Source organism: Ammospiza caudacuta, chromosome 21, assembly GCF_027887145.1.
Source record: "Ammospiza caudacuta isolate bAmmCau1 chromosome 21, bAmmCau1.pri, whole genome shotgun sequence".
Classification (NCBI taxonomy): Eukaryota; Metazoa; Chordata; class Aves; order Passeriformes; family Passerellidae; genus Ammospiza; species Ammospiza caudacuta.
In genome coordinates this window covers 3,415,648-3,439,230 of record NC_080613.1, presented here as the reverse complement: position 1 = coordinate 3,439,230, position 23,583 = coordinate 3,415,648, and the positions used below count along the sequence as shown (strand labels likewise).

At 45.2% G+C, this 23,583-nt stretch overlaps 1 protein-coding gene across 2 annotated transcripts in view; it reads right to left on the bottom strand.

Moving 5' to 3' along the window:
* The window catches only part of BRD3 (bromodomain containing 3), a 41,870-nt gene that overhangs the window by 17,681 nt on the left and 606 nt on the right, over positions 1 to 23,583 (bottom strand). Inside the window, exon 1 of one of the 2 annotated variants that reach the window (XM_058818458.1) lies at positions 15,620 to 15,685. The exons of the other annotated variant lie outside the window; for it this stretch is intronic. The gene's annotated coding sequence lies outside the window, so the exon portion shown is untranslated. Of the gene's footprint in view, positions 1 to 15,619; positions 15,686 to 23,583 lie in introns of those variants that run through there. 2 annotated transcript variants of the gene reach the window in all.

Here is a 23,583-nt window from a genome sequence, read left to right as displayed (position 1 = left end):
CGTGACCTGGCTCAGACAGTGCTGTCATGTTCTCTCTCAAAGACACATTTGAAACAGAGGAGAATACATAAATTGCATTATTGTATTCTGGTTTTCCCTCTGCAAACTGCAGAGGTAAAAATAGCCCAGTATCACTGAGCCTTGTGTAGCATATGGTAAACAGCTTTGCTATGTCATCTTCCATAAACATTGGATATTTCAGCTCACATCAGGACTGCAGCTACTCTTCTCATGGCAAACAGACCACAATCACTTTCCAGAGGCAGATTATTTCAAATATGTTTAGAAATCCATACAAATATACTTTTTGGTTGAACAGAGAAGCATGAGCAGGGACAGAAGGAATGTAAAAGCAGAGAGACATCCTAGGAAAAACCCAAAAACCTCTGCATTAATACAGCCCTAATCATCTCTACTGAATATCTGCACTAAATATAGAACATCAACTTACCCTGTGAGCTGCTGATTAGATGAAGGCAAAAAGTAAACACATACCTAACTTGGGGAAATTTTACCAAAATAGCTGTGTACAAACAAACAGATCTGCAGCAGAGAGGGAGGGAACTGCTGAAAACCTAAACCAAACCCCTGTGTGAATACATGTGATTATCTGTGCAGGAAACAGCCAAGTCCAGTTCTGATGCTGCCACCATTTGTTCAACACCCACTACATTCCAAGGATGGAGAAAAATGCCAGCAGGACTCTCTTGTATAGCTCCAGAATCATGGTCCCTGTTTTTTGATAACTCAGGAGCCCAGTTTAGCTCCAAAAGGATTGGTTTTTCATGTGCTCATGCTGCTGGTGATCAGCAAGCAGACAAAAGGGGTGCTGGCATCCCCTGGACACGGAATTTCATAACTAGAACGTTATTTGGGATTTCAGATTTGGGGAAGGATTTTCTCCCAGTGTTCCATCAAGTCAAAGCAGCAGCAGAAATACTGCAAAATTCAATCTTCAGATCGAGGGGGGTAAATAGAGAAAGAATTAAAAGCAACAAAAAAAGATAATTAGGAAGTTTCACTCAGTCTCCTCCTGGGGAGCTCCCTGCATGCATTCAGGTTTCTGAGCAACATCCATCATCCCAGAGAATGCAAGGCTGCCTGCAGGTCCCTGGTGACCACCACTGAAACATTTTGTTTGCTGTCTTCTTGATTAACAAACTGAATCCAGTGCAAGGATTGAGGGGGAATAAAACACCCACAGAGAGCAATTCCTACTGCTAGAGAGCATTTGGGTCACAAGTTTCAAACTATGAAGTGTAACTTAAGTCTTCCCTTTAAATAACCTGAGGCTAAATATGAGTCTCTTTTCATTTCAATTTCCTCATGTCCTACCTCTCAAACTCCAATTTGATAAGGATTTTTAATTAATTTGTATTAAATCCCTGAACTGTCATTCAACAAACCACAGATCCATAGCTCCTATCTCTCTCAGACTTTTTCTCCCTGACCTTAGCCAAGGCTTTCAATATCTTCACCCCACAGCTCCTCACCTGTGCCATGGAGATAGTGGCAGCTCCTTTCTGTCCCCACCCAGCAGAGAAAACTCCCTGGCACAGGCACTGCCTCCCCACAGGGCCATTTTGATCCTCAAGCTTAAACAAGGCTTGTACAGTCCACATAAAAGCATGGAACAGTCATCAGTGACACAACTCAGAAAGGATTTTAATTAAGAACATTACCAAAACAAGGAGGGGCAGAACCATGACAGCCAACTTGGTCAGTTCCCTGCTCCAGCACACTGAATTTTACACCCAAAAGTGGCTCAAACCTCCCAGCAGCACTGGCACAGAACTGCTGGATCTTGCAGAAGACAGAAATAGCTACCTGGACTATCTGGCAGCACTGGAAGTACTGTCCTGCCATAAATAAAGCTTTAATGTGCCTCACTGTACCTTTAACCCTTGGTCCAGCAGCTTCCTCACTATTTGCTGGGGAAGCTGCTTGGATATTGGATCACTTTGTAAATTTTAAAACTAAGAATTTGCTTCTACAGCCATTCTTTTACCTTTAAAAACTCAAAATGGTATCATTTTTATGAATGCAAAAAGCAGCAGGACTACAAGGAATCTGGAAGATGAGGGTAAAAATGCTTTGGAAATGTCTAAAAGGCAATGACTTTGAATTAAAGATAAATTAATGCCTGATAAATCTAGCCCATGTGAAACATCATTTATTAAGAGAGAGAAGTGAGAGCTCTGACCATCTGACATCCCAAATTACCACACAAATCACCCAAGAGGACACTTTAGTAGAGCCACAGACAAAAATTAAGCAAGCTTCTACAAACTGTCCCATAATTACAGGTAGAATTGAACTACACAGCTCTTGTCTAAGCACTCCAGCACCCTCTGAAACTGCACTGGTATCAATAAATATTTCAACTATTAGGGACAGTGACTCAGGACATCACTGTACAAGCCTGGAGTGCAGACTGTCAAAACCAGACACAACGTGCACCTTCCAGTGAGGGGCTAAGGTGAGATTTCTTTTATCCCTGCAGTAATATCTTCTTAAATTTTAATTTTTAAATCACTACTTATCCTGCTCCTCAGGCCTATAATGTTCAAGTAGCAGGAGTTATTCTTGATTTTTCTGTCTGCAGAAGTGGTTTTGATATTGCAAGTTTAGAATACTGAAGTGCTGTCATACACAAGGAGTGAACACTGCTTTTCCTTCTTATTCAATTTGAGATAGTAATTAAAAAAAAAAACCCAAAACCTCAAAGAAATGAGGTTTTAAGTCTTGGAGTTTAAGCTCAGTGTGGCAAACCAGGCATCAAAAAACCCAGCTAGGTTGGATGGATTTTTTTCTTTTAAAAAAAGCTTTTCTTCCATTGAATCCCTCACACAGGGTCAGTCAGCAGAGAGACAGCAGGCACGGAGAAAACATGTCAATAATTCCCTGCACTAGCAGGAGAACATTTTCCTGTCTGCAGAGGTGGGGACTGTTTTAAAGCAGCTCTGAAGCCCATGAAGAGTGCAGTGTGCCAGCTCTCCTGCTGCTCCAGCCAAGGCTCTGCCCCTTCCTTTGGCAGTGCCCAGCATTTAAGGGATGCTTTGCTCCTGTGCAGGACCCGATGGGGTTTGTTTTGATTGCAGACTTACACAAGCTTTATGGCAGTGTGATAAATAAGTATGATTCGTGCTAATAAAAATTAAAACAGTAATCAATATTGATACAGTAATTAATATTTAAAAATAATAAAACAGTTAAAGGTTGTAATACCAAAAAAAAAAAGAGAAGCTCCACACCCCCCTTCCCAGCAGACATTCTCAAAGACCACAAAAGAGAAGCTAAATATACAGTTGCTAAAAATGACCAAAAACCTAATTAAGTCCCAGAAAATACTAATTATAAGAAATTTATTACCTTAATATGTAAATGCAGCAGTACGTTAGTCTTAACTTACATTATATTAGCTTAGTGCACATGTGTAACCCAGAAGTAAATCAAAAAACAAAAAAAAAGAGAAATCTTCATCCCAAACAACCCCCAAAGACTTGTGCGACCACCAAACCAAGTAGTAATGCATGCATAATAAAAGTAATAATAAAAACAAAAATAAAAATATAACAAACCAAAAATGAGAAAAAATAACATTAACATATAGCATATAAAAAATAATCTTCACTTAATAAACTTGTATGTAAAGTAACAAAAATCCCAAAACTCTGCCCTCCGTACCCCGCAGTATCTTTTGCTTATGCGCTATTATTAAAACCTAATTATCCCTTATTCATATGTTTTCTAAACTATTCAATTCAAATTACTACTACCTTAAATATTATTTAATTTCTTTTGAATAAAATAATTAAACAAACATAACAGCAGCCTGGCAGTCCCACTACTTCTTGGTTTTCCCCTCTCCTTGGTATAGTATTTCTGCGTGGTTACTTGGACATTGATCAAAATCTGGCAGAATTCCAGCTCGGCAAAGCAACAGCCACATAAATCTTCCCATCAGGGAAAATTATCGAGTTTGAGAGATGTTCCTTGACCTCGTTGTTATCTGCACATTTTTATTTACATTACAGTAGCACACAGAGGCTGGGCAGAGACCAAGGTCCCTTAGCAGCTCACACTCTGCACACACAAAGACCCTGCTCAATCCTCAAAGGGCTGCTGCTCACAACTCACACTTCACACCATGGTGAGGTGACTTGCTCACAGCGCCCCAGGCAGCAGCCAGACCCAAAATTTGCCAGCAGGGCAGCCAGAGCAGTGTCCTCCAAGCTGCTCCTTGCAGCCTCCAAAGCAGAGTCTGAGTCTCTTTTTTCCCAACAATTGGAAGTTTGGTCAGATTAGCCACCATGTGAGAGAAGTAGGCCAGCCTTGGTCATCTTACTTTCTCTGCAGGAGAGGTTTAGCACTACTGAACCTCAATACAAAGTCAGGTAAGGTTATTAATAAGGGTTGTACCCATTTCATTCCATGGCTGTGGAAATTAAGGGTTACATCAATCTCCTCAGAAGGAAACAAAACTCGTGGATGCCTCCTTTTCCTCCTCCTTCGCATTCCCTTCCCACCCCACAGAGGAACTGAACTTCAGGCAGCTTTCAGTACCTACTAACATGTCAGCAGGGATGGTGTCTTCAAACACAAGGGATGTGCAATTTGAGAGCAAGACTTGAGGACAGATGAGCTGCTTTATCAGCCAACCCTGCCCTGGCAGACAGACACACTACACACAACATGCCACCCCCTCAAGACACTGGGATTTACACTTTGCTTCCCTGCAGGAGTGGGAATTTGGCTTGCAGTGCTCCTATGGCACACTGCAGCACTCTGAAAGTCCACTCAGCCATCCTTGCTGTCTCCCAAATCATTAATTCCACACATCACAGATTTGCTTTTCATGCATATTATTTTGAGCACTGCCTTAATAACATCCTGAGACTGGGAGATGCAACTGTGTCCTGAGCTCACCTCTGCACAAGGGAGGGGAAAAGATCACAGCAGATTAAGTCAGTTCCTTGGCTTTTGACTTGGTTGGCTTAATGCTCATTAGATTATGCAGATGGCTTTCCTACCCTTGCTCTCTCCTTGGCTATTATAAGAGCAGGTGTTTCCTCAGTAAGGAGCCTAACCAGTAGGCAGAAATCAGCCAGGAGTAACTGGGAATTTATGGGGTCTTTAGTTTTGATGCCTACTCAGTGCTCCCTGCAATTCACGCTGCTGTAAGATCTCTGATGAGATGCCTTCAAACCCAGGGGTAGCCAAAAGTCACTCTAATAAAAGCATTAGAGACTTACAAACACTGTTAGGCACCTCAAATAAAGTGACGAACTTTCTGATAATTTGAGGCCAGAGTATTTCTCTCCCCCAAGTCACTAATGCCACAGGAAGCACCTTCTGATCAAGTCTGAGCAGGAATTTAGCTGCATGTCACACATAAATCAAATGGGGCTCAACTGATTTCTAAAGGCTGCAGTTTCAAATGCAGGGAGTGATGCTTAACACTAAACCAAGTTCATTCTCATAGCTTTGAATTTGGCTTTGAGACCAGTTTTAAGTGACCAATGTCAGTAATGAATTAGGCATGGTTGACCCTCCTTTGCACTGGGGAGGACAGAATGACCTCTGGACAGCTCTTCCTGCCCTGCTTTTTGTGGAAAACACAGAGACAAATTTCAACTCAGACTATGTTGGTTTTGTGCAAGCTCCTGAGTTACAGGGGTTTGTTAAAAAGGCTGCAGGAGGAAGGAAAAGTGAGTGGTTACTCAGCTCACTCTGTGTTGGATTCCTGACTGAAGGAGCTCAGCCAGCCTTGAGACCTGACTGCAGTAAGGTCTGGACTCAGATAAGCTGAACTGCATTTGTAAAAAATCAGCCAGGAGGTATTTCAGCAAATTAACTGGGTGGCCTATCATGGAAAAGTTAACTTAATGCTCAGCTGTAATAAATGAGATCTATGAACAGGTTCCAGAGTACTTGGAGTAGCTGGTGGCTCGCACATCCAAATCAGCAGGATGGGAATGGGGAGGTGCTTAACAGGAAAATGCTGGTGGTTGTGCCTCTCACAAGACACACAAATTACACCTTTATGGCAATGGAAAATAAAACTGTTGGGCTTTTACATAAGAGATTTGGCATAGCTAGTGAAGTGTTTGGGATAACCACATGTCTGGGCAGACTCTGCTCGTGCCATTTTTCCCCCAGAGGGGAAAGGTGGAGACTCAATGGAATTGAATTATCTTGTGTGACCCACAGGGCTGAACCCACAGCACCTAACAGGGGGCAGAGCCAGGGAGAAACCAGACAGCCAAAATTTACAGGGGAAAGATTCTCTTGGAGCAGATTTTCTCTCCTAGCCAGTGCACTGCACACTTATTTGGCAACTCCTAACACCTGTAGGGGTGACTGCAGCCCCCCAAAAGCCCCCATGCAGCAGCAGCCCTGCAGCCTGGGACATCAGGCAAAAAGGAAGCACTGGGAAGGTGCTGGCACACAGCCACACACCATCCATGCTCTCAGCGTGTCAGGAGCAGGACGAGGGGCAGGAGAGCTCAGGGAGGCAGGAATGTGGCTGAGGGCACACTGGAAGTGCAGTGCAAACCACAACACAGGCAGCAGCCCAGGCCTCTGGGATTCAGGAACCACTTCAAGCCTGATCCTGCAAAGTGCTCAGCAGCTTTCCCCTCTCACTCAGCTGCAAGGTCTCTGTGGCTCAGCACCTCACCACAGAGGGTTCTGCAGACTTATCCCCTGCAAGATACAACTAATTGGTCAATCAAGATAAATCTCTTTCTAAGGAAGATTTAAGCACAGGCAGGAACAAAGTTAAGCTCTGCACACTTTGTGGTTTCTCCACCTGAGTCAATTCCTTTTCCAGCTGTTAGAGAGAGGTAAAGTGATAAGGGAGGTTCAGTGCTGCACATCTGGAGCTGGAGACTCCTCTCAGGCTGATCAGAAGTGTGGGTGCTGCCACTGCCTCAGTCACAACAGCTGGGAGAGCTGAGGGTGTCAGTGCCACCCAGAGCTGCAGAAGAACAGGGTCCCAGCAAGGGAAATCCCACTGCACAAGGAGATCCTGATCTCTGCCATCACATTTCCTATAACAGCACAAAAAGAAACTGCAACCTGATCAAGAAGAGGTATCTCCATGTTTATATGAAAAATGCCCAAGGAGTGGAAAACTTCTGGTGACCCCCAAATTCAAGGCTTGCTGAAGGGCACAGCAAAAAGACTCCACAGACTCAGTCACAACTTCTGCAGGCTGGGCAATTCTGCAAACTCAGAATTGGCACAAATTGCTGGATGCCTTCTTTGTTACTCCACCTCTCTCTGTTTCTGGAATTACTATCACTTTAAGCTTCACAGAGGGACAGAATCCACTCTTCCACTTCTACTCACCTCTGGTTTTGCATTCAAATCCACACTTCAAGGACAATCAGAAATACAAATCCATTTTCTCACCTGGGTTTGAACCACAATCACCCTTTCTAAGATCCTTCACATCAGCATCACCAACTGCTTTGAAAGTGGGAGACAAACTGTGTGACAAACCGATGTTCCTTCAGCTTGAACTTGCTTGTAACAGGGAATCTCTGAATTCCTGCTTGCCCAGCCATCAGAAAATGCATATGGAGCAAAAGAAAAATCTTGCTGAGAGCTGTTAAGAAGAAACCAGCCAGCTAAAAGTGCAGGAGCAACAGGTCCATCCTGGACACACCACCCCAGTGACAAGCAGCAGGCTGAGGCTGTTCATCATTTCAGAACTGGATGATAATGCTGAATAGTCTTAACCTGATACTCAGGGGCTCCAGCAGAAGTCAGCCTGGGGCTGCCTCTGCTTGTATTCCTTCAGGAAACAAAACTGGTGGATAGAAACAGATATAAACACTACCAAGCAGATAAACTGCAAGAGGAAGCAGGCAGCTAACCTACCCCCTCTGGGCGAAAACAAAACATAGAGAAAGGCAAGAGGAAGGAGGGATGAACAGAGTGAGGAGACAGAAGTGAAAGCTCCCTGTTTCATTCAGTTTAAAAATGTGATTGACCACAGGCTGCTGTTAAATGCTGGACCACACCCAGAATACTTGTCTGAACTACAGGCTAAAAGCATCATAACCCATCTCCTTCAGGGCTCTGCCTCCATATCTGATTTCCCACATTTCCCCTATTCCTTTACAGCCTCCCTTCTCCAACAGTGACACTCTTGAGCACTCATCCTGTGACTCCAGCAAACCATTCTGCCAATTTCAGGTCAGCACACTGTATTTCAGGTAAATTATTAAAAACCAACCAAACTAATTGAAATGAGAACAAAAAAACCCACACACACTCTGGCCCTGTCCCAAGTTTCAGCCAATGCATGCACAGCAGCAGCATTTAGGTACAGCCAGTAAAGCAGAACGTGGCAACACCCATACAGGGTCCAGAACTCCTAATGGGATTATTTTACATCTGCACTCTCGTTTTCTGCTTTTTAAAGGATGTGATGTGCACAGTTAAACATCTGAGTCCTGAAAAAGTCAGCCCTTCCTCTTTTCAATCAGCCTATGGTGCTCTGTGTACTTTTACTGTGTACTGAGCACAAGGAAAAGCCTCAAACTCGCTCTGTTTGATTCAGCATGCAGTGAATAAAGGACACAGAGCCTCTCCACAACAGGTTTTGTCATGATTGTTTCTTTCTCTGCACTCTGATTTCCAAAAAGAGAGATTATTGGACAGAAAGCTTTTTGAAGAAAAGTCTAAAAAAAGGAAAAGAAAAAGCCACAAGAGCTCAACTACTTCCCTGCTGGGCAGAGCATCTCTGAGCATCTGCTGTACCTGCACAGAATTACAAAACCTCCTGCTACAAGCCAGCCTGCTGACAGGTCTGACACCCCAGGCTGCAGGCTGGTTATCCCCCACTTGGAAAATGGGGATATCAATATTTCCACTGCCATCTGCAATTAAAGTCATTAGCCTTTTCCCACACATTTACAGATTAACTCCTTCTCAGTGTTATGGCTGCACCAATTTTAAAGAAAGGGGAAAAAATAATCAAGAACACAAAGGAACTTGTATTTACAGAGTGTTCAAATACTATCACTGGGGTTTTTGGAAACAAATTCCTGACTAAGTACAACACTCCTTGTCATTGGAAGAAAGTGCAAAGCTAAAACTGCCATCTGCTTTATCCCTTTGCCCACACTGCAGCACTCTTTAAAAACATTTCTAAAAGATAAACCACAACACCCAAAAGGTCTTTAGTGGCACCTGCTAGGGAGGGGAGGTTAGATACAGTCAAATTCCACTTCCAGCTGAGTTTAAGAGGCTACAGAAGCAGGAAGATCACCTCCTCTTTACAAAACTAAGTACAGAAAGTACTCTGAGCAAAGTATAAAATACAGAGCCCTTGCAAATAGCATTTAATTCCTCTGTATTAGCTATTTAAAGAGTTGTTTCCTGCTCTGTGGAGCCAAGAACCTCCACTGCAGTTCTCCCTTACACCACCAGTTCTGCAAGGCCATATATCAGCATTATTAATATGATTTACAAGTGCTACAGATGTTCTCCTTAGGGGCAGCTCCATGCAAACATAGACAGACTTCTAATAAACAGACCCAGATCCATCTGTTAACTTGTTTGAAGCATTTCACTGTACAGAGCAGAACCAAAGTGATTCATTACAGAAAATATCTTCATCAACAAGTTCCCTTATACACTTCTTGTGCTCCAACACTTTCTCCTACTTAACTTTTAAATTTGTTTTTATGTATTTAAATGATTAAAGTTACTATTTTGAAAAAGAACAATTAATTTCAGGACAGAAAGCATTACAAGTGTAGTAAAAATGGATGAGCTGCCACTGGTTTAAATCATGCTCTGGGTTTACAACTACAGCACTGCACCTTTCCCATGCAAAGTCCACCTAAAATCAATACACAACAATCAAGTCAGTTTAAGGGGATGAAGGATGAAATGGAAGGGATTGAATTACCATGACATAAATATACTGCTTGTTAGCTGAGCCACAGTAACGTTAGAGCTGCTAATGGGGCAGGGTAAGAGCCCCACACACCAAGGAATTACTGCAGCTCTGCAGGTAGAGCAGCCACTTGTCACAGCAGTCACCCTCCCATTGAAGACCACCACTCATCCCCTGTGCACACTCCCACCAGCTTGGCTTTATCTGTTTCCAAAGCAATTGAAGTGCCCTGTGTTTGAACAAGCACATTGTCCCGGAATAACTCCGTGTGTTAACTTAAAGCAAACACAGCCACACAAGCACAAAAGGCTCTATGGGCTCTGCTACTTCCGATGAAAAGTGATTTTGCTAAGGTTGGGTAGATCCATAAACTTGCTCAGCTATGCAAGGAAGTTCCAGGTCAGCTGAGGTGTGAACAAACTGTGGTACTTAAGCTGCTGTCGCTCCCTTAGAGAGCATCAAAGCAGTTTCTGAGCTTGAATTAAATCCCCAAACGGTCTGTAAAAAAGGGAAAAAATTGGATCTTAAAGTTACCCCTCCCTACGCAGGGAGCAGAGGCTGCTGATCCAGGAAAAGGGGGGAAGGTGCTCCCTACTGCCTCAGACCCCCAGGGAACAGTGCTGAGGACAGATGGACAGAAGGACACAGCCTCCCCAGCACAGCTCCTGCTGAGAGCACCCACGGCTTAGAGCACACAAGCCCTAAGCTGCTCAGAGCTCCTGCATATGGATGAAGCTCAAGTCCAAGGAAATATGACCATGGCAGTGCGGACACGAGTATCCCCATGGATTCCCTTGTGGCTTGTTCCTGCCCAGGAAAGGAATACACTGATCCAGAACACTCCCACTCACTCAGGTAAGCACTTACCCCAGGGGGAACTCAGAGGAACATTCCCTCTCTCTTCACTGAAGTGCTGCACTTCAACATTATTTCACAGACCCTGAGCACGACTGTAGTAGCAAGAGAAAAGCTGTAAAAAGCAGTGCTTTCCAGAAGGAACAGCAAAAAGCAATGCTTTCCAGGAAGGAACAGCATTCTCCACTAAACTCAGACAATTCTTACACATGTGCTCCATTTACCACTTTCACTACAGCTCACAGCACAACACAGTTCCTAAACCAGCCTTGGTAAGCAAAAAGGCAGCTACATCCTACAGCCCCTCCCAGCAAAAAGCTCTGGACTGCAAACTCTGCACTTGCTTATAGGCAAACCAATGGACCAGGGCAGTTTTAGAAAACAGATTAATCTCAGCATGGCCATATCGATGGGTTTTGAGAAAGGGAGATCCCCAACCAGGCACCCTCTGTGAGGTTACACAAGGCTGAGCCGAGCAGTTGAAAAGACAAAGTACCAGAAGAAATGTGCATTCTCTTCAATCCAAGCAGGGTTTGGTTCCTGCAGGAGAGTCAGCCACAATGAAGAACATCTCTGCCTGTACCTCTGTGCCAGTGCATGCTCTGCATGGATGGCACTGCAGCTGTGTCAGGAAAGCTCTCCAAGTATAAACCTCAAGAGTGGAACAGCAATCCTTTCCTGCCCCTGCTTCTCTCTCTTTAAAGGAAAGGCAGGAGCAAACAGGATTATTCCCAAAGCAGACCAGTGTCAATCACATCCGAGTCTAAATCTCAAGGTTTGACAGTAAATGGGATCAGTGCAGACAGGGAAATTTCTTCCAGATCTTTCCCTCAAGCACAGAAATTTCACCTCAGATTGTTTTTGCTACACCTGTTGCAATGCTGGTGGAGAGGAGAAAACCCTGCTCCCAGAAAAGAAGAAAAACTCCTCTGACCAGGTCATCCACACTGCTGAAACCCTTCCAAATGTGACAACATCTGCTGAAAAGAGACCAAGGCCTGGAAAGGTGCATAAGGAACACAAAACAGAGGTGAGTAGTTTCTTCAGTCAGTATCTAATCAAGAAGAAGGGAAAAGGACTGCTAGAAAACACAACACATTACAGAACATTTCTGCACTGCTCTCCAGAAGAATTTACATCCTCCCAACACTGGCTTTAGCAACAAGTGGGTTAAAGAGTTAGTGAAAGAAACAAAGTTTTTCACCTCCAACAAGCACTAATGATTGATAAAACAACCCTGATGTCGCAGTGAGATCCTGCGGAATGAAAAGCTGGAGATGCACAGACCCTTCCAAAATATCCTGACAGCTCACTGAGCAGCACAGCACACAATGGCTCCCTCCCAACTCCCACAACTCCACTGCTTGCAACACAGTTCTGGGCTACTACTAAAGAAAAACGTGGCAAATTGAAATAAAACAAAACCAAATCAAAAAAACCAACACTACATACAAAACAAAACATATGGCTCATGGTAATGATTGGGAAACCCACTGAGGATTAATGAATTTTGCAAATTAGCAAAGAAGGAGCAACCAGGATTAAAGAGAAACAATCAACAACACTGAGATGCAAAACACTCTCTGTTCATTTATTTAGCAAAGTGTAGCTCTGCCTGTGCTGAAAGCACCTGATAGCTTACCAAAGAAGACAGAGTAATATATTTTGTAAAAGTAATTAAGCCTTTGAAATATGAGACCATAGTACATCACTCAGCTGCTGCCGAGGAGAGGGATTTGACTCCCAAGTTGTTTGTGCTGTCAACAAGAGAGATCAGGCTCCCAGATTACTCCCGGGAGGAGGAGTGAGATTCTAGGAGTGCAGCAGGGCTTGGCTGGAAACCCACACCCCAGTGCACAAGTGCCTCCCCTCCACGGGAAATGGTAAATACTAGACAGCATCATTCAGAACATGCAGCAGGTAAAAGATGTGCCTGGGAAAACTCTGGGAAGCCCCAGCCCAGCGTGTGCACTGCCTTCAGCCTCACAGGGAGAAACCCTCAGCTCAGGCAGGCATCCCTGGCCTGCAAGTGAGGTTTGAGGACACCAAAAACCCCCATTGGACTCACTCCACCTTAAGTGGTGAGTTCTAAATACACAGTTCTTAACTCAGCAAAGAGGCCTCTTGCAGGATTATTAAGAACTGTGATTTCTGTCACTGCACACAGCAGTGTGAAGACACAAGCAGCTATGAAGCCCACAGAAACATTTGCATTTGCAGACACTGACTAATAACAAAATCAGCCTTCTTTAAAGACAGGCACTGCAAGGGCAAGGCTGCCCAGCACGCTTACTGAGCTGGAACTCAGCCTTCAACATGCTTCTCCTCTAAACACTTATTAAATGACAAGAACTAAACTTTTTGTAAGCACTTTGGTGCTTCTATGACACCAGTTTTATTTCCAGAAGCCTAGTTTTTATGTGAAGATAACAGAACAAACACTCCAGAGTCAGCTTTGAAAACACCCCTCAGACACTTCACATTGCACGTGCATTCTTTCTTAATTTAAACTCTGCATGCATAGGTCACTACAACTAAAAAGCCTTTCAGTGCAATAGCTACTGTCTCAGCACTGGAGAGACAATATTGCAATCAAGCTTCGGCTGAAGATTGTATAAGACTGTTACCCCCTGCCCAACCCTTTTATTAAACATTGTCTCAAAACACTAAATAAGCACAAGTATTTTTATCCAGCGCAGACTAAAGAGAAAGAAATACACAATCTTAGCATTTCTTCTTTCCAAAAAGGAAGGCTTTGAGGTCTGGAGTTACTCTGTTTCAGCAGGAGCCTCCCAGGGTATTATTAAAAACTCCCCAAACTTCTGTGCTAAAAAAATGAGGCAGCCAGCAGTCTGCTAGTGCTGTGATCTGCAGATCAGGAGGCAGGACCTGCACTCACAGAACACTCAGGCACTGAGGGAGTTGTAAGCAATACAGATCATGGCTTTTTCTGCTTGTAAAGCAACCAAACTGCTTTGGGGACTTCTTGTTTGTTTTGATCGATGCATATTTATTCTGCACTTGTCACCCAGATCCTGCAGCACATATGGTAGTCACCAAGTCCCCTCTAATACCTTGGCTTAGCACTGTGTGAATTAAAGACAACAGTTTCAGCTTTAAAACTAAACTTCCAGTTTCATGTAGACACACCCCCAGCACACTCACCCCGTACACATTAAAAAAATTAATAAGCATATTAAAAACGTGCTTCTCTATTCCCAGCAAGGAACAGCAGGTGTGCTTTGCTAATTATGTCAGCTCCTAACCTGCTATTATTTACCAGTGTCAAGGAACTTAAGATGTAACAAAAAAAAAAAAAGGCAAACAAACAAAACAAAACAACCCCACAACCTACATATAAAAGTTCGAAATATTAGTGAAGCCGCACATTTGCTCATCAAAACAAGTTTATTTTAGTAACTTTTGGTTCCTGAAGAAATCAACAGAAAGGAACATCCACACTCTGGGACTGTCACAGAACCTGACAGAACACATTCTCCACGTTGTCAAAAGTCAATTGTGGAGGAAAACACGTTCTGAATTAACACCCTGCGAGACCCAACCACGTAAAGACGCACACAGAACCGCGACCTGAACACTACAGCTTTGTTTGAAAGTGAAACCAAGCAGGCTACAAATAATGCTCTATCCCCAGCGCCCAGGGAGGTGCCAAACCCAAACAAGAAGTATAAACGGAGGAGAAGGACGGCTGAGTTTTGAAGTTTTACATTTTATTATCGGTAGCATTATTTATAGCGTGACACTTCTATATATAAATCTGCGATCTGCGTTTCTTTTTACACCTAGAAAGCGTATCGAGTTTAGGCAGCGAACCCTTGGGTTTCCATTTATTTGCAAAAGTTTGGTAAACACCGGATATTTACACGAGCGGAGCAGCTGGGTACACACACACACACATACACAAATAAATGCATGCGGACGCGGACAACACGCGAAAGGCGCACTTTCCAGCCCATCATCCGCTGCCTGCTCAGACCTTTTTCCAGCTCCCGAGCCAGCGGGGAAATGGCCGGAGCAGGCGGGCGCTGGCCCAGGGCTGGGGCCGCCCCGGGCTCCGCTCCGCGCCCGACACAAACGGGAGCCGGGACCCGCGCACCGCCGCCACCGGGGGCTGGAGCCTGCCTAGCACCCCCCTTCCTCCGCGCTATTTTTTAAATTTTCTTTTTTTTTTTTTCCTCCTCCTCTTCCCTCCCTCTTTTTTTTTTTTTTTTCCCCCTCTTTCTTTTTTCCTTGTTTACAAGAGCCCTCCTTTTCTTCGCCCCTAATTTTCCCCTTCAAAAGATGGCGGGCAGAGAGAGCGAGCGAGGGAAAGCGAGCGAGAGAGGGGGAAGAAGAAGAAAAACCAAAAAAAAAAAAAAAAAAAAAAAGAGAAGAGAAAGCAAGCAAAGCAAGCCCGTCCTGCGTTGGGGCGCGGGGCTCGGCGGGGCCGCGGCTGCGGCCGGGGCGTCTTCGGGCGCTCGGCGAGAAGGGGAGGGGGGAGCAGAAGATGGAGAAGAAGCGGCAGAAGAAGAAGAAGAAAAGGGTGGGCAGGAGCGGCGGGGCCGGGAGGAAATCAATGGCCAGGCTGCAGCCAGCCCCGCCGCGCTTTGTTACAATTGTGGCGGCGCACAAAGGCTGCGGGGAGCGACGCGGGGCTCTCGCAACAAGAAGGAGCAGAAGAGAGGAGGGGAAAAAAAAAAAAAATTTCAGCATTGGCCTTTCCCAAGTGGGTTTTGCTTTCCTCCCCCTTCTTCCCCGGCCCCCCTCCCTCCAGAAACCATGGCCCAGTGCTAGCAATGCACACCCAAGCATCTAACAAATAAAGGGAAAGATTAAATAGATTACTTTGCCCCGGCAGCTCCAGCAACGTTTGCCTTACAGTCCCTCCAGTTGCTCTTCTTTTTATCCTCGGCAAGGCAGTATAATAGATGCGCTACAGCGCCCGAGCGCTCATGCGCCGGGGCGCAAGGCCATGTGGGCACCGTAGTCCCGGGCCGGGCCGGGTGAGAAGCGGCGGCCGCAGCCCGCACTACAAATCCCAGAAGCCGGCGGGGCCCCCCCGGCCCCCCTTGGCCTCCCCGGAGCGGCGGGCAGGGGACGGGAACGGCAGGGGTGATGCCCCGGTCAGCGGCGGCGGGGCCGCCCCACGCCGTGGCCCCGGCGGGGGAAGCGCCCGGCGGGGCTCGGCCCGGGGAAGCCGCGGCGCGGGGCCGCGCGGAGGTGGCGGAGGGCGGGTGTCCCCCGGGCAGACATGGCCGGGGAAAATCCCGGCTTCCCCCGGCCGCCCGCGTCGCGCCTCCCGAGCTACGAGCAGAGCCTGAAAAGTGCGCCTGGAAACGCGCGTGGGACCCACGCGTGCTGCGGGAGGCCGAGCTGCAATCACAACTGCTCTCGCCCCCTTGTTTTTTTGTTGTGTTGTTTTGTTTGTATTTTCTTTTTTTTTTAATCGCGGTTTGCATTGGGTAATGCGCTCTCGCAGGTATTACGCAACAACTAATACGAGCTGCAATAAAAATAGCCCGCCGCCGATGCACGCTGGAGTAGAGAGCGGCCAAAGAAAATCCATCAAGGAAACCCACAGCCCGATGTAGTTTGCACTGGTTGGTTCATTTCATAACATTGTCAACTGCTGAAAACAACAGAAATTAATCTAACGTATACAATAACAACAATGTGAATTTCACCAGCACACCACCATAAAAGCATCAACAAACATCAGCGCTGTTAAAAACACTTCCAAGTAACAGACACACACAGCCCATGTCCTAAAGCAAATCCACAACTGCAAACAGAAGTTAAAACAAAAAAATTGTTATAAGCCAAAATATGGTTGAATTGCTGCAGAAAAAAAAAATATAATAGAGCTGTTGGAAAATAAATGAGGGGAACATTTGAGTGCCAAGATGGAATAAGGCAGAGTGAAGGGATTTCTCTGTGGACACGTGTGCCAGCAGAGGCTGCCACGCTGCTGGTTCAGACAGCCACATGCTGATGCCAATTAATAAGTCAGTTTATTGTAACCATAAGGTGAAGGCAGTTTTACTAAAAGACCTTATTTCCAGAAGATTAGCTTTAGAGAAACACAACCAATGGGACTGAAATTTCTCCAGAGGTATGATATAATCAGAAAGATTGTACAGGCTTAAGAGAATTCCATTTAGCCAGGCTTGCAGCTGCCTCAGGATGGAACCAATATTGTGCACATGCCTTAGCCAAACTCCCCCCAAAAATGCTTTTTGGCACTCAACTTCAAGGCTTGTGCAACTTCAGGAACCAGAAACTTGCTCACAACTCTACCACTCTTGGATACATTTACTAAGGCAGCATTTGGTGTATCTGCATCAACACCCAAACCCCACTCTGGGTCAGTGTGTGAGACTTGGGTTTCCTTCCTGCCAGCTGACCCTTTTGACTTGACCACCAGGTACCTCAAAGTCACCTCCTCACCCAGAACATGTGGTCTCTGCAGGAGCAAAAACCATGCAAACAGTAAGAAAAAATTATATTCTGGGTCTACTTAAGGACAACCACCACACTTCACAAGCTAGTGTTCACAAGCCTGATTGCCAAAAAAGAGGAAATCCCTTTAAAACACCACCTGAACTCTGCCCTGCCCACAATGTCCTGAATTCCAGATATCTGTGAGTAAGGGGAAGGACTTTGAGCACTTTTTACCATTGTTCTGCTCTAAGCCCATTTTTAAGGCAATCTAAAAGATCACAAGTGTATCAAAGCATTGGAAAGCTGAAGGCAGCCAGGGCAGTTCTTTTGACTGCACTGTCCTGCTCCAGGATGTCCCTGATCCCACAGGGATAACCAGAGTAGGAATTCCTGAATGCCATAACATACACAGACACCAAATCATGAGCATGACCAAAGAGCCCCTAAATGAAAACTGCTGCAGTTCTAGGCATGGAGGCTGGGAAAAGTTGGCAGCTGAAGCTTTCCAAGGGAGGGGGCAGGGAGAAATGGGCTGAGTATTCATTATGAACACTTGGAAAAATGGACTCCATGCACTCTAAAGACTCTATTTCAGCTAAATCATAATCTGAAAGCTTGGGGTTTAAAAGTATTTATATTTTAGTTTAAGACAAACTCGTGCAACAAAAGAAGTGTTGGCTGCAATGTGAGACTTGGCAGAGCCACAAGGAGCTGAACAGGGGTCTCCTAATGCAAAGTGTTCAGCAACCCCAGCAACAGACACAGAGCAGAGAGAAATTGGGGAGTGCAGGCAGAAAGGCAGAGACAAGAGAAGCCAGAGAGCAGAAACTCTGTGAGAGCATTAAACTCTCCAAGCCAGCAGGGCACTCACCTCACAGTGAATGGGCACAAGTTCAATATTGGGGTTTGATCCTCACTTCAAATCCACTGTCAGGAGCACGATGATGAAGGGTGCATCAAAACTGCAACCCAAAAGGAGTCTCCAATTACACCTTATCTGCCTTATCTCACCCAGGGTGGGTGTAAGAGAGTTTCATCCCAAATTGTCATGTTCATTATGCAGCAGGCTGAGCAGGCAAAACAATTCATGTGGGAAAGCGTCCCCAGAGATTTCACCACTATCAGCTTTCAACCTGGAACACAGCAGTCGCTCACACACCTACCTGTAGGTCTGCAGACTTGTGCTTGAAGAACCCTGCTGCATCCTCCAAGGGATTAGGAAAGCAAACATATTTTGGGATCCCTAAAGCCTTCTTTATGCAAGGCAGTGAGTTTAGATAATGGTTTAGCCAAACAGGCACAGGCTGACTCAGTTTGAATAAGCCCCTTAGGAGGTACAGTGAAATCAAATCAGAACCATTTAAGCTCAAGTTACCAAAGCCAAAGTAAAAGCACTTCAACCGAGGAAGAATTGTAATCTTTAAATTAAATTCTGAACTGATTTTGTCACACAGTTTCATGCACAAGATGCAGCAGGCTGCCTCTTCTGAGACACCTTAACACCAGCTTTTCCATAAAACAGAAACCTACAGCAGCAGCTCTTTATTTCCTCTACTCCCCAAGCTCAGAGGAGCATCCCAGATTCACCCAAAGCTTCTCAATTGGCCTCTGTGGTCTTTTATACTGCACCTCCAGTTACCCAATTAGTGTCTTGTTAATGAACACCTACCATGTATTTATTCCTGGCTGTTACAGTACTTTTTAACTTGTAATGCCCAGTGGTATCTACATCCATCTCAGAAGCTTTGTGCACAGGATTCAAAAAGAAAAATGTTATTTGTGCAAAACCAGAGTGGTTTTCAGGGCTGTTAAACATTGGCACTTTTTGCCTCTCTGGTCATGAAGTGTTGAGTGTTTTGAAACCCAGAGGGGATGGAAGCAGAAAAGGAGATACTTTGTGGGACAGATGAGTTTTGGGAGGATGGATCACACTCAGTGCCTTGTGTGACTGCACCCAACAGTATTTAGCAGGAATCAGGGGCTGCTGGGAACACCATTTTTTCTGATCTTTGCCACAGGTACTTCCTTCAAGCTTCTGATTTTCACCTGTGCCTGTTCCACTATCACAACCACAGATTCCCACTGCAAGGGGAGATTACATGACTCAGATCACTCCAGTGTCAGGCAGAAGGGTGTTGAACACAAGGGGATAAATGCTCTTATTATAACAGAGACTCATCTTTTCCAATGATCATCTTCAGTGTAGTGGCAGGATTTCCTCGATTGAGTAAGTGTTATTCAGTAAGTTAAGGATGACAGGATTAGGGCAGAGGTTTGAAACAATAATTGCAGTTTGTTCTTCTGTAGTACCTTTCATCTGTGGAATTCACAACAATGCAATAATCCTCCTAACAGCTTTCCTAAGTAAGGAAATATTATGACTCCTGTTTTTCAGCTGAGGAAGCTGAGAGGGAATATGATGATGCAGAGAATCACGGGCAGAGGCAGAATTGGGACTCAGCTCTTCTGACTCATTCTTTGTAGTTCTGAGAGCCTGGACACACCAGTTGGTGAGGCCACCCTGGCTCCTCACTCCCAGGAATGTCAGTGCCTGCAGGGCTTTGGATCTTCAGTGTTCCCTCTTCATCTGGAGAGGGGTGAGCAGAGCCCCCAGACTGGGAAGCCAGGATGTCTACAAGCCCCAAAAGGCACAGGAATGTGCTCTTTGAAGGGAAGACAGGAAAGAATTGAGCAACCCAAGACCTAAAGGATCTTGTATGTGTTCATCTGCAAAGAGGAGTTTTCATTGTGATCTGAATGGCACTCTCAAGTCAGCCAATATCCAGTGGAGGGTCCAGAGGAGATTTAAAGTTTTTCCAGATTGAGTGTTCTCAATCCAGTGAAGCAGAGTTGAAGTGCTTCCACTGCAATGGACAGGAAGGGCATGAAGAGCCCACAAAATCTCTTGTCTATGATGTGTCTTACCAGGAGGCAGCAAAAAGCTTTATTTGGAGGAGCTGGAGACTGGGATACAGTGGGCTAAGTTTTATATGTAAGGAAAGAGGCAGAGCAAAGGCCTAAACTGTTGTGAGAGAGAAGGACATGAGCACAGAATTTGGGAATGGAAAAGAAACTGCCCAGAAACTTTGGGCATAGTTAAAAAAGTTCCTTTGGAAATTACCTGCACCTGAATGGTTTTGCTGGACATTCAGTGTGATGTGGAGACCCAGCACCTGCTGGGGACACAGTGTTTGCACAGGTAAGCAAGGCTGTGAATGGTGTGTGTTACTGAGCTGGCAGATTAAACCAACAGACACTGGAATATGCCAGAGCCCTCAAGGATTCCTCTGAGTTTCCTTACTTCTCCTCCTGCCCCCTCACAGAGACTGGAGAGAATGGCAGAGAGATCCTCTAACAGTAACACCTTCAAACATCTTGATCTGTAAATGACAACGAGTAATAAATAGATTTCACTAAAACTATTTCAGGGGTGTGAGTGGATTGCATTGAACTGTCCCCTCACTGTGGCTGCAGCCAAAGAACAAAGCTCCTGATTCACACAAGTGCTGAGAACCTGCTGCTCCAGTTGAAGTGGCTGGGAGAGGCAGGCTGTCATCACGTCTGGCAGTCAGAGCGTGTGTGACTCAGCCTGGGCTCTCAAAGCAGCAGCCTCAGTGCAGGAGCTTGGCTGGGGCTGCCACTGGGGGGGATTTGTGCTGAATGAATTGCACATTGCAGGACTCCCAACCTGCTCTTCAAAATCATGTTTCTTAGCAGGTCTTTACTAACAAGGGTTTGATACATGCAGTGTTCAATAGTCTTACACTGAAATGAGTTCTTCAGCTTCTTCCAGGCCCCTCATGCCTGGATTAAGTGTTTGTACACATCCCTCCCAGGGCAGGAAGATTCCAATCCTACCTGCTCTCCACTGGGCTAAGATTTCCTAGCTTTAAATGAACAAATGTTGGCAATGATGCAAGCAAGGCTTAGAGTGTAGTGGGGGAGGTAGAAATATCATCCTCGAAAAGGTTCAGTGTTTGTTTTTAAATCCCAGAAGAAACATATGAATGTGATGTATCTGGGATTTAGGGAAGGAAAAAAGCAGAGCAGAATGTCAGGAACCACCCAGAAACAGCTCTGTGTCAGGGATCAGCTGCTCTTTAGAAGCCTAAAAGATGCAGCAGGTCTCTCCTGAGCTCTTCCTCCCTGTTTCTGGAGCAGAGTGTAACACACAGCGAGTCTGTTCTGCACTTCCTCTGTCTGCTGAGGGGCCCAAGCAAATAAAAATGCGAGCTGAGATTGCTAATTGTGCCAAAACATAAACATGGGCTCACACAGCTTGTGTGATTACTCACCACTACAAACCTCAGCACGAGCGGGTTTGCAGCAGGCAGGTCTAAAGAACAGGTCCAGGCTGTAGTGAAGTTCCTGGGAGCTTTTCCACAAACAATAATGTCCTTTGGGTCAGCTCTGGGTTAGCTCTGGCCTCAGTGCAACCTGGGACAGAATCACACATTGGTCACAGCAGGAGCCACAGCCTGAGCTCCTGACAGCCTGGAAAGCACCCAGAGGAGCCCAGTAACACTGGGAGCAGCCACTTCCTTCCAATCTGAGTAATTTTCCTCTCCTTTTCATCACCATGGGAAGCTGCTCTCCCACCAACACCTGGGACAAGTGTCTTTCCCAGTGCACTTGGCACATCCCCAAGCTCAGGTTGTTTGAAGCAAAGGGAGTGAAAGATTTGGTGAGGGAGAAGCCTGCCAAGCCCCACACTTTTCCGGAGGTTGGACAGATGTCACATCCTGCTGATCCCAGCTGTGGAAGCCTGGCCAGGGAGCAAGAAAGACCCACACAGATTCGTAACCATCAAGTGAAATTTAATCCAAATTTTTGTCTGTGCAGAGCCCTGGGGATGTTCTGCAGTCCCACAGAAATGCCCCTGCTCGTGCTGTTTCTGCAAGCTCCATGCTATCAAAAACCCTGCCTGGCATGGAATCAGGTGCTTGGCCAAAGGGAGTTTATCATACTTTAAACTAGTTTAAAAAAACATCCAGGACACTTAGAGGCTAAGGGGTTGTTTAGAATTACACTTAATTTGTAGTCAAGGCTACATTTTTCAAGTTCCAGAGAGGTATTATTCACAGCAGATAAGGATTTTTATACATGCAAATATATGTGTTTTCTACACACATACAACCATATTTACATGTATTTTCTACATATAAAAACATAGAAAATATATATTTTAAAAATATATAAAATATATAGAAAAATATCAGACAAAAATTCCCAAAGCAGACACTGAGAAGCAAAATACAAACTTATCTCCAACATGAAAGAAACAAAAACCACCCTGCCACAAGCAAGTTCTATAAATAGCATTATACTGCTGATTTGCATTCTCCCATTTTATTTCATATTGTTTAAAATACTGAAAACATTAAGCGAAAGCCACCTGGAAGAATCAGCACCAGGGATTTAACTGGATTTGTTCCCTAATATTGTTCAGGGGACTGTGCAGCTCTTCTGTGTTTTACCTCCCTGAGTTTAGAGGGCAGGGCTAATTCTCCAGATTTCTGCTGCAGGATTCCAGGCTGGAGGAGAAGGGCCTTGGCTTTACTACACCACAGTTTTTTTTTTCATCTTTTCCTTTCTCAACTGCCACTAGAACTCTTGGAAGCCAAAACTCTTCCTGTGTTAAAGGGCCAGTGAATGACACATGTCTCCTTTGCTTCCCTCTTAAGTGAAAGCAGACTGCAACGTGTGGGTTCAGAAATAACCCACTGCTCTCCAGAGAAGTGATTAAACACATGTTTAACTGTAACTGGGCTGTTTGGTCTTGATGAATTAAACACTTTTCTGAATCAGGGCTTTTTGTGTGACGATATACTGAGAAAACCACCTTGCCTCAGATACCCTCGTGGTGTTAAAATGGGTCAAACATCAGCATTTAGAGTCACAGAATCACTTGGGTTGGGAAAGACCTCTGGGATGGTTGAGTCCAACCTTTGATTGACCATCACTTGATCAATTAAATCATGGCACTGAGTGCCACATCCAGTCACTCCTTGGACACCCCCGGGGATGGGGACTCTGCATTGGGCAGCTCCAATGTTTAATGTTTCTCCCTGATCCAATGTTTTTTCCATGAAGAAATTCCCGCTGATATCCAGCCTGAACCTCCCCTGTTGCAGCTTGAGGATGACTCCCCACTCCCTGCCGTGGAGAAGATCCCGACCCCCCCTTTACAGACTTTATTATGGATATTACAGCCACTGTTATATCCATTATTACAGCCATTACTGCCGTGCGAATGGGCATGCCCTTCTCACAGCCGCTTTTATCGCTGTACATCCAACGGGGCCAGCTGCGGTCGCACCCCAACGACACCTAACCCCCTCCAGCCGAGCTCAACGGCCCCGGGGCGG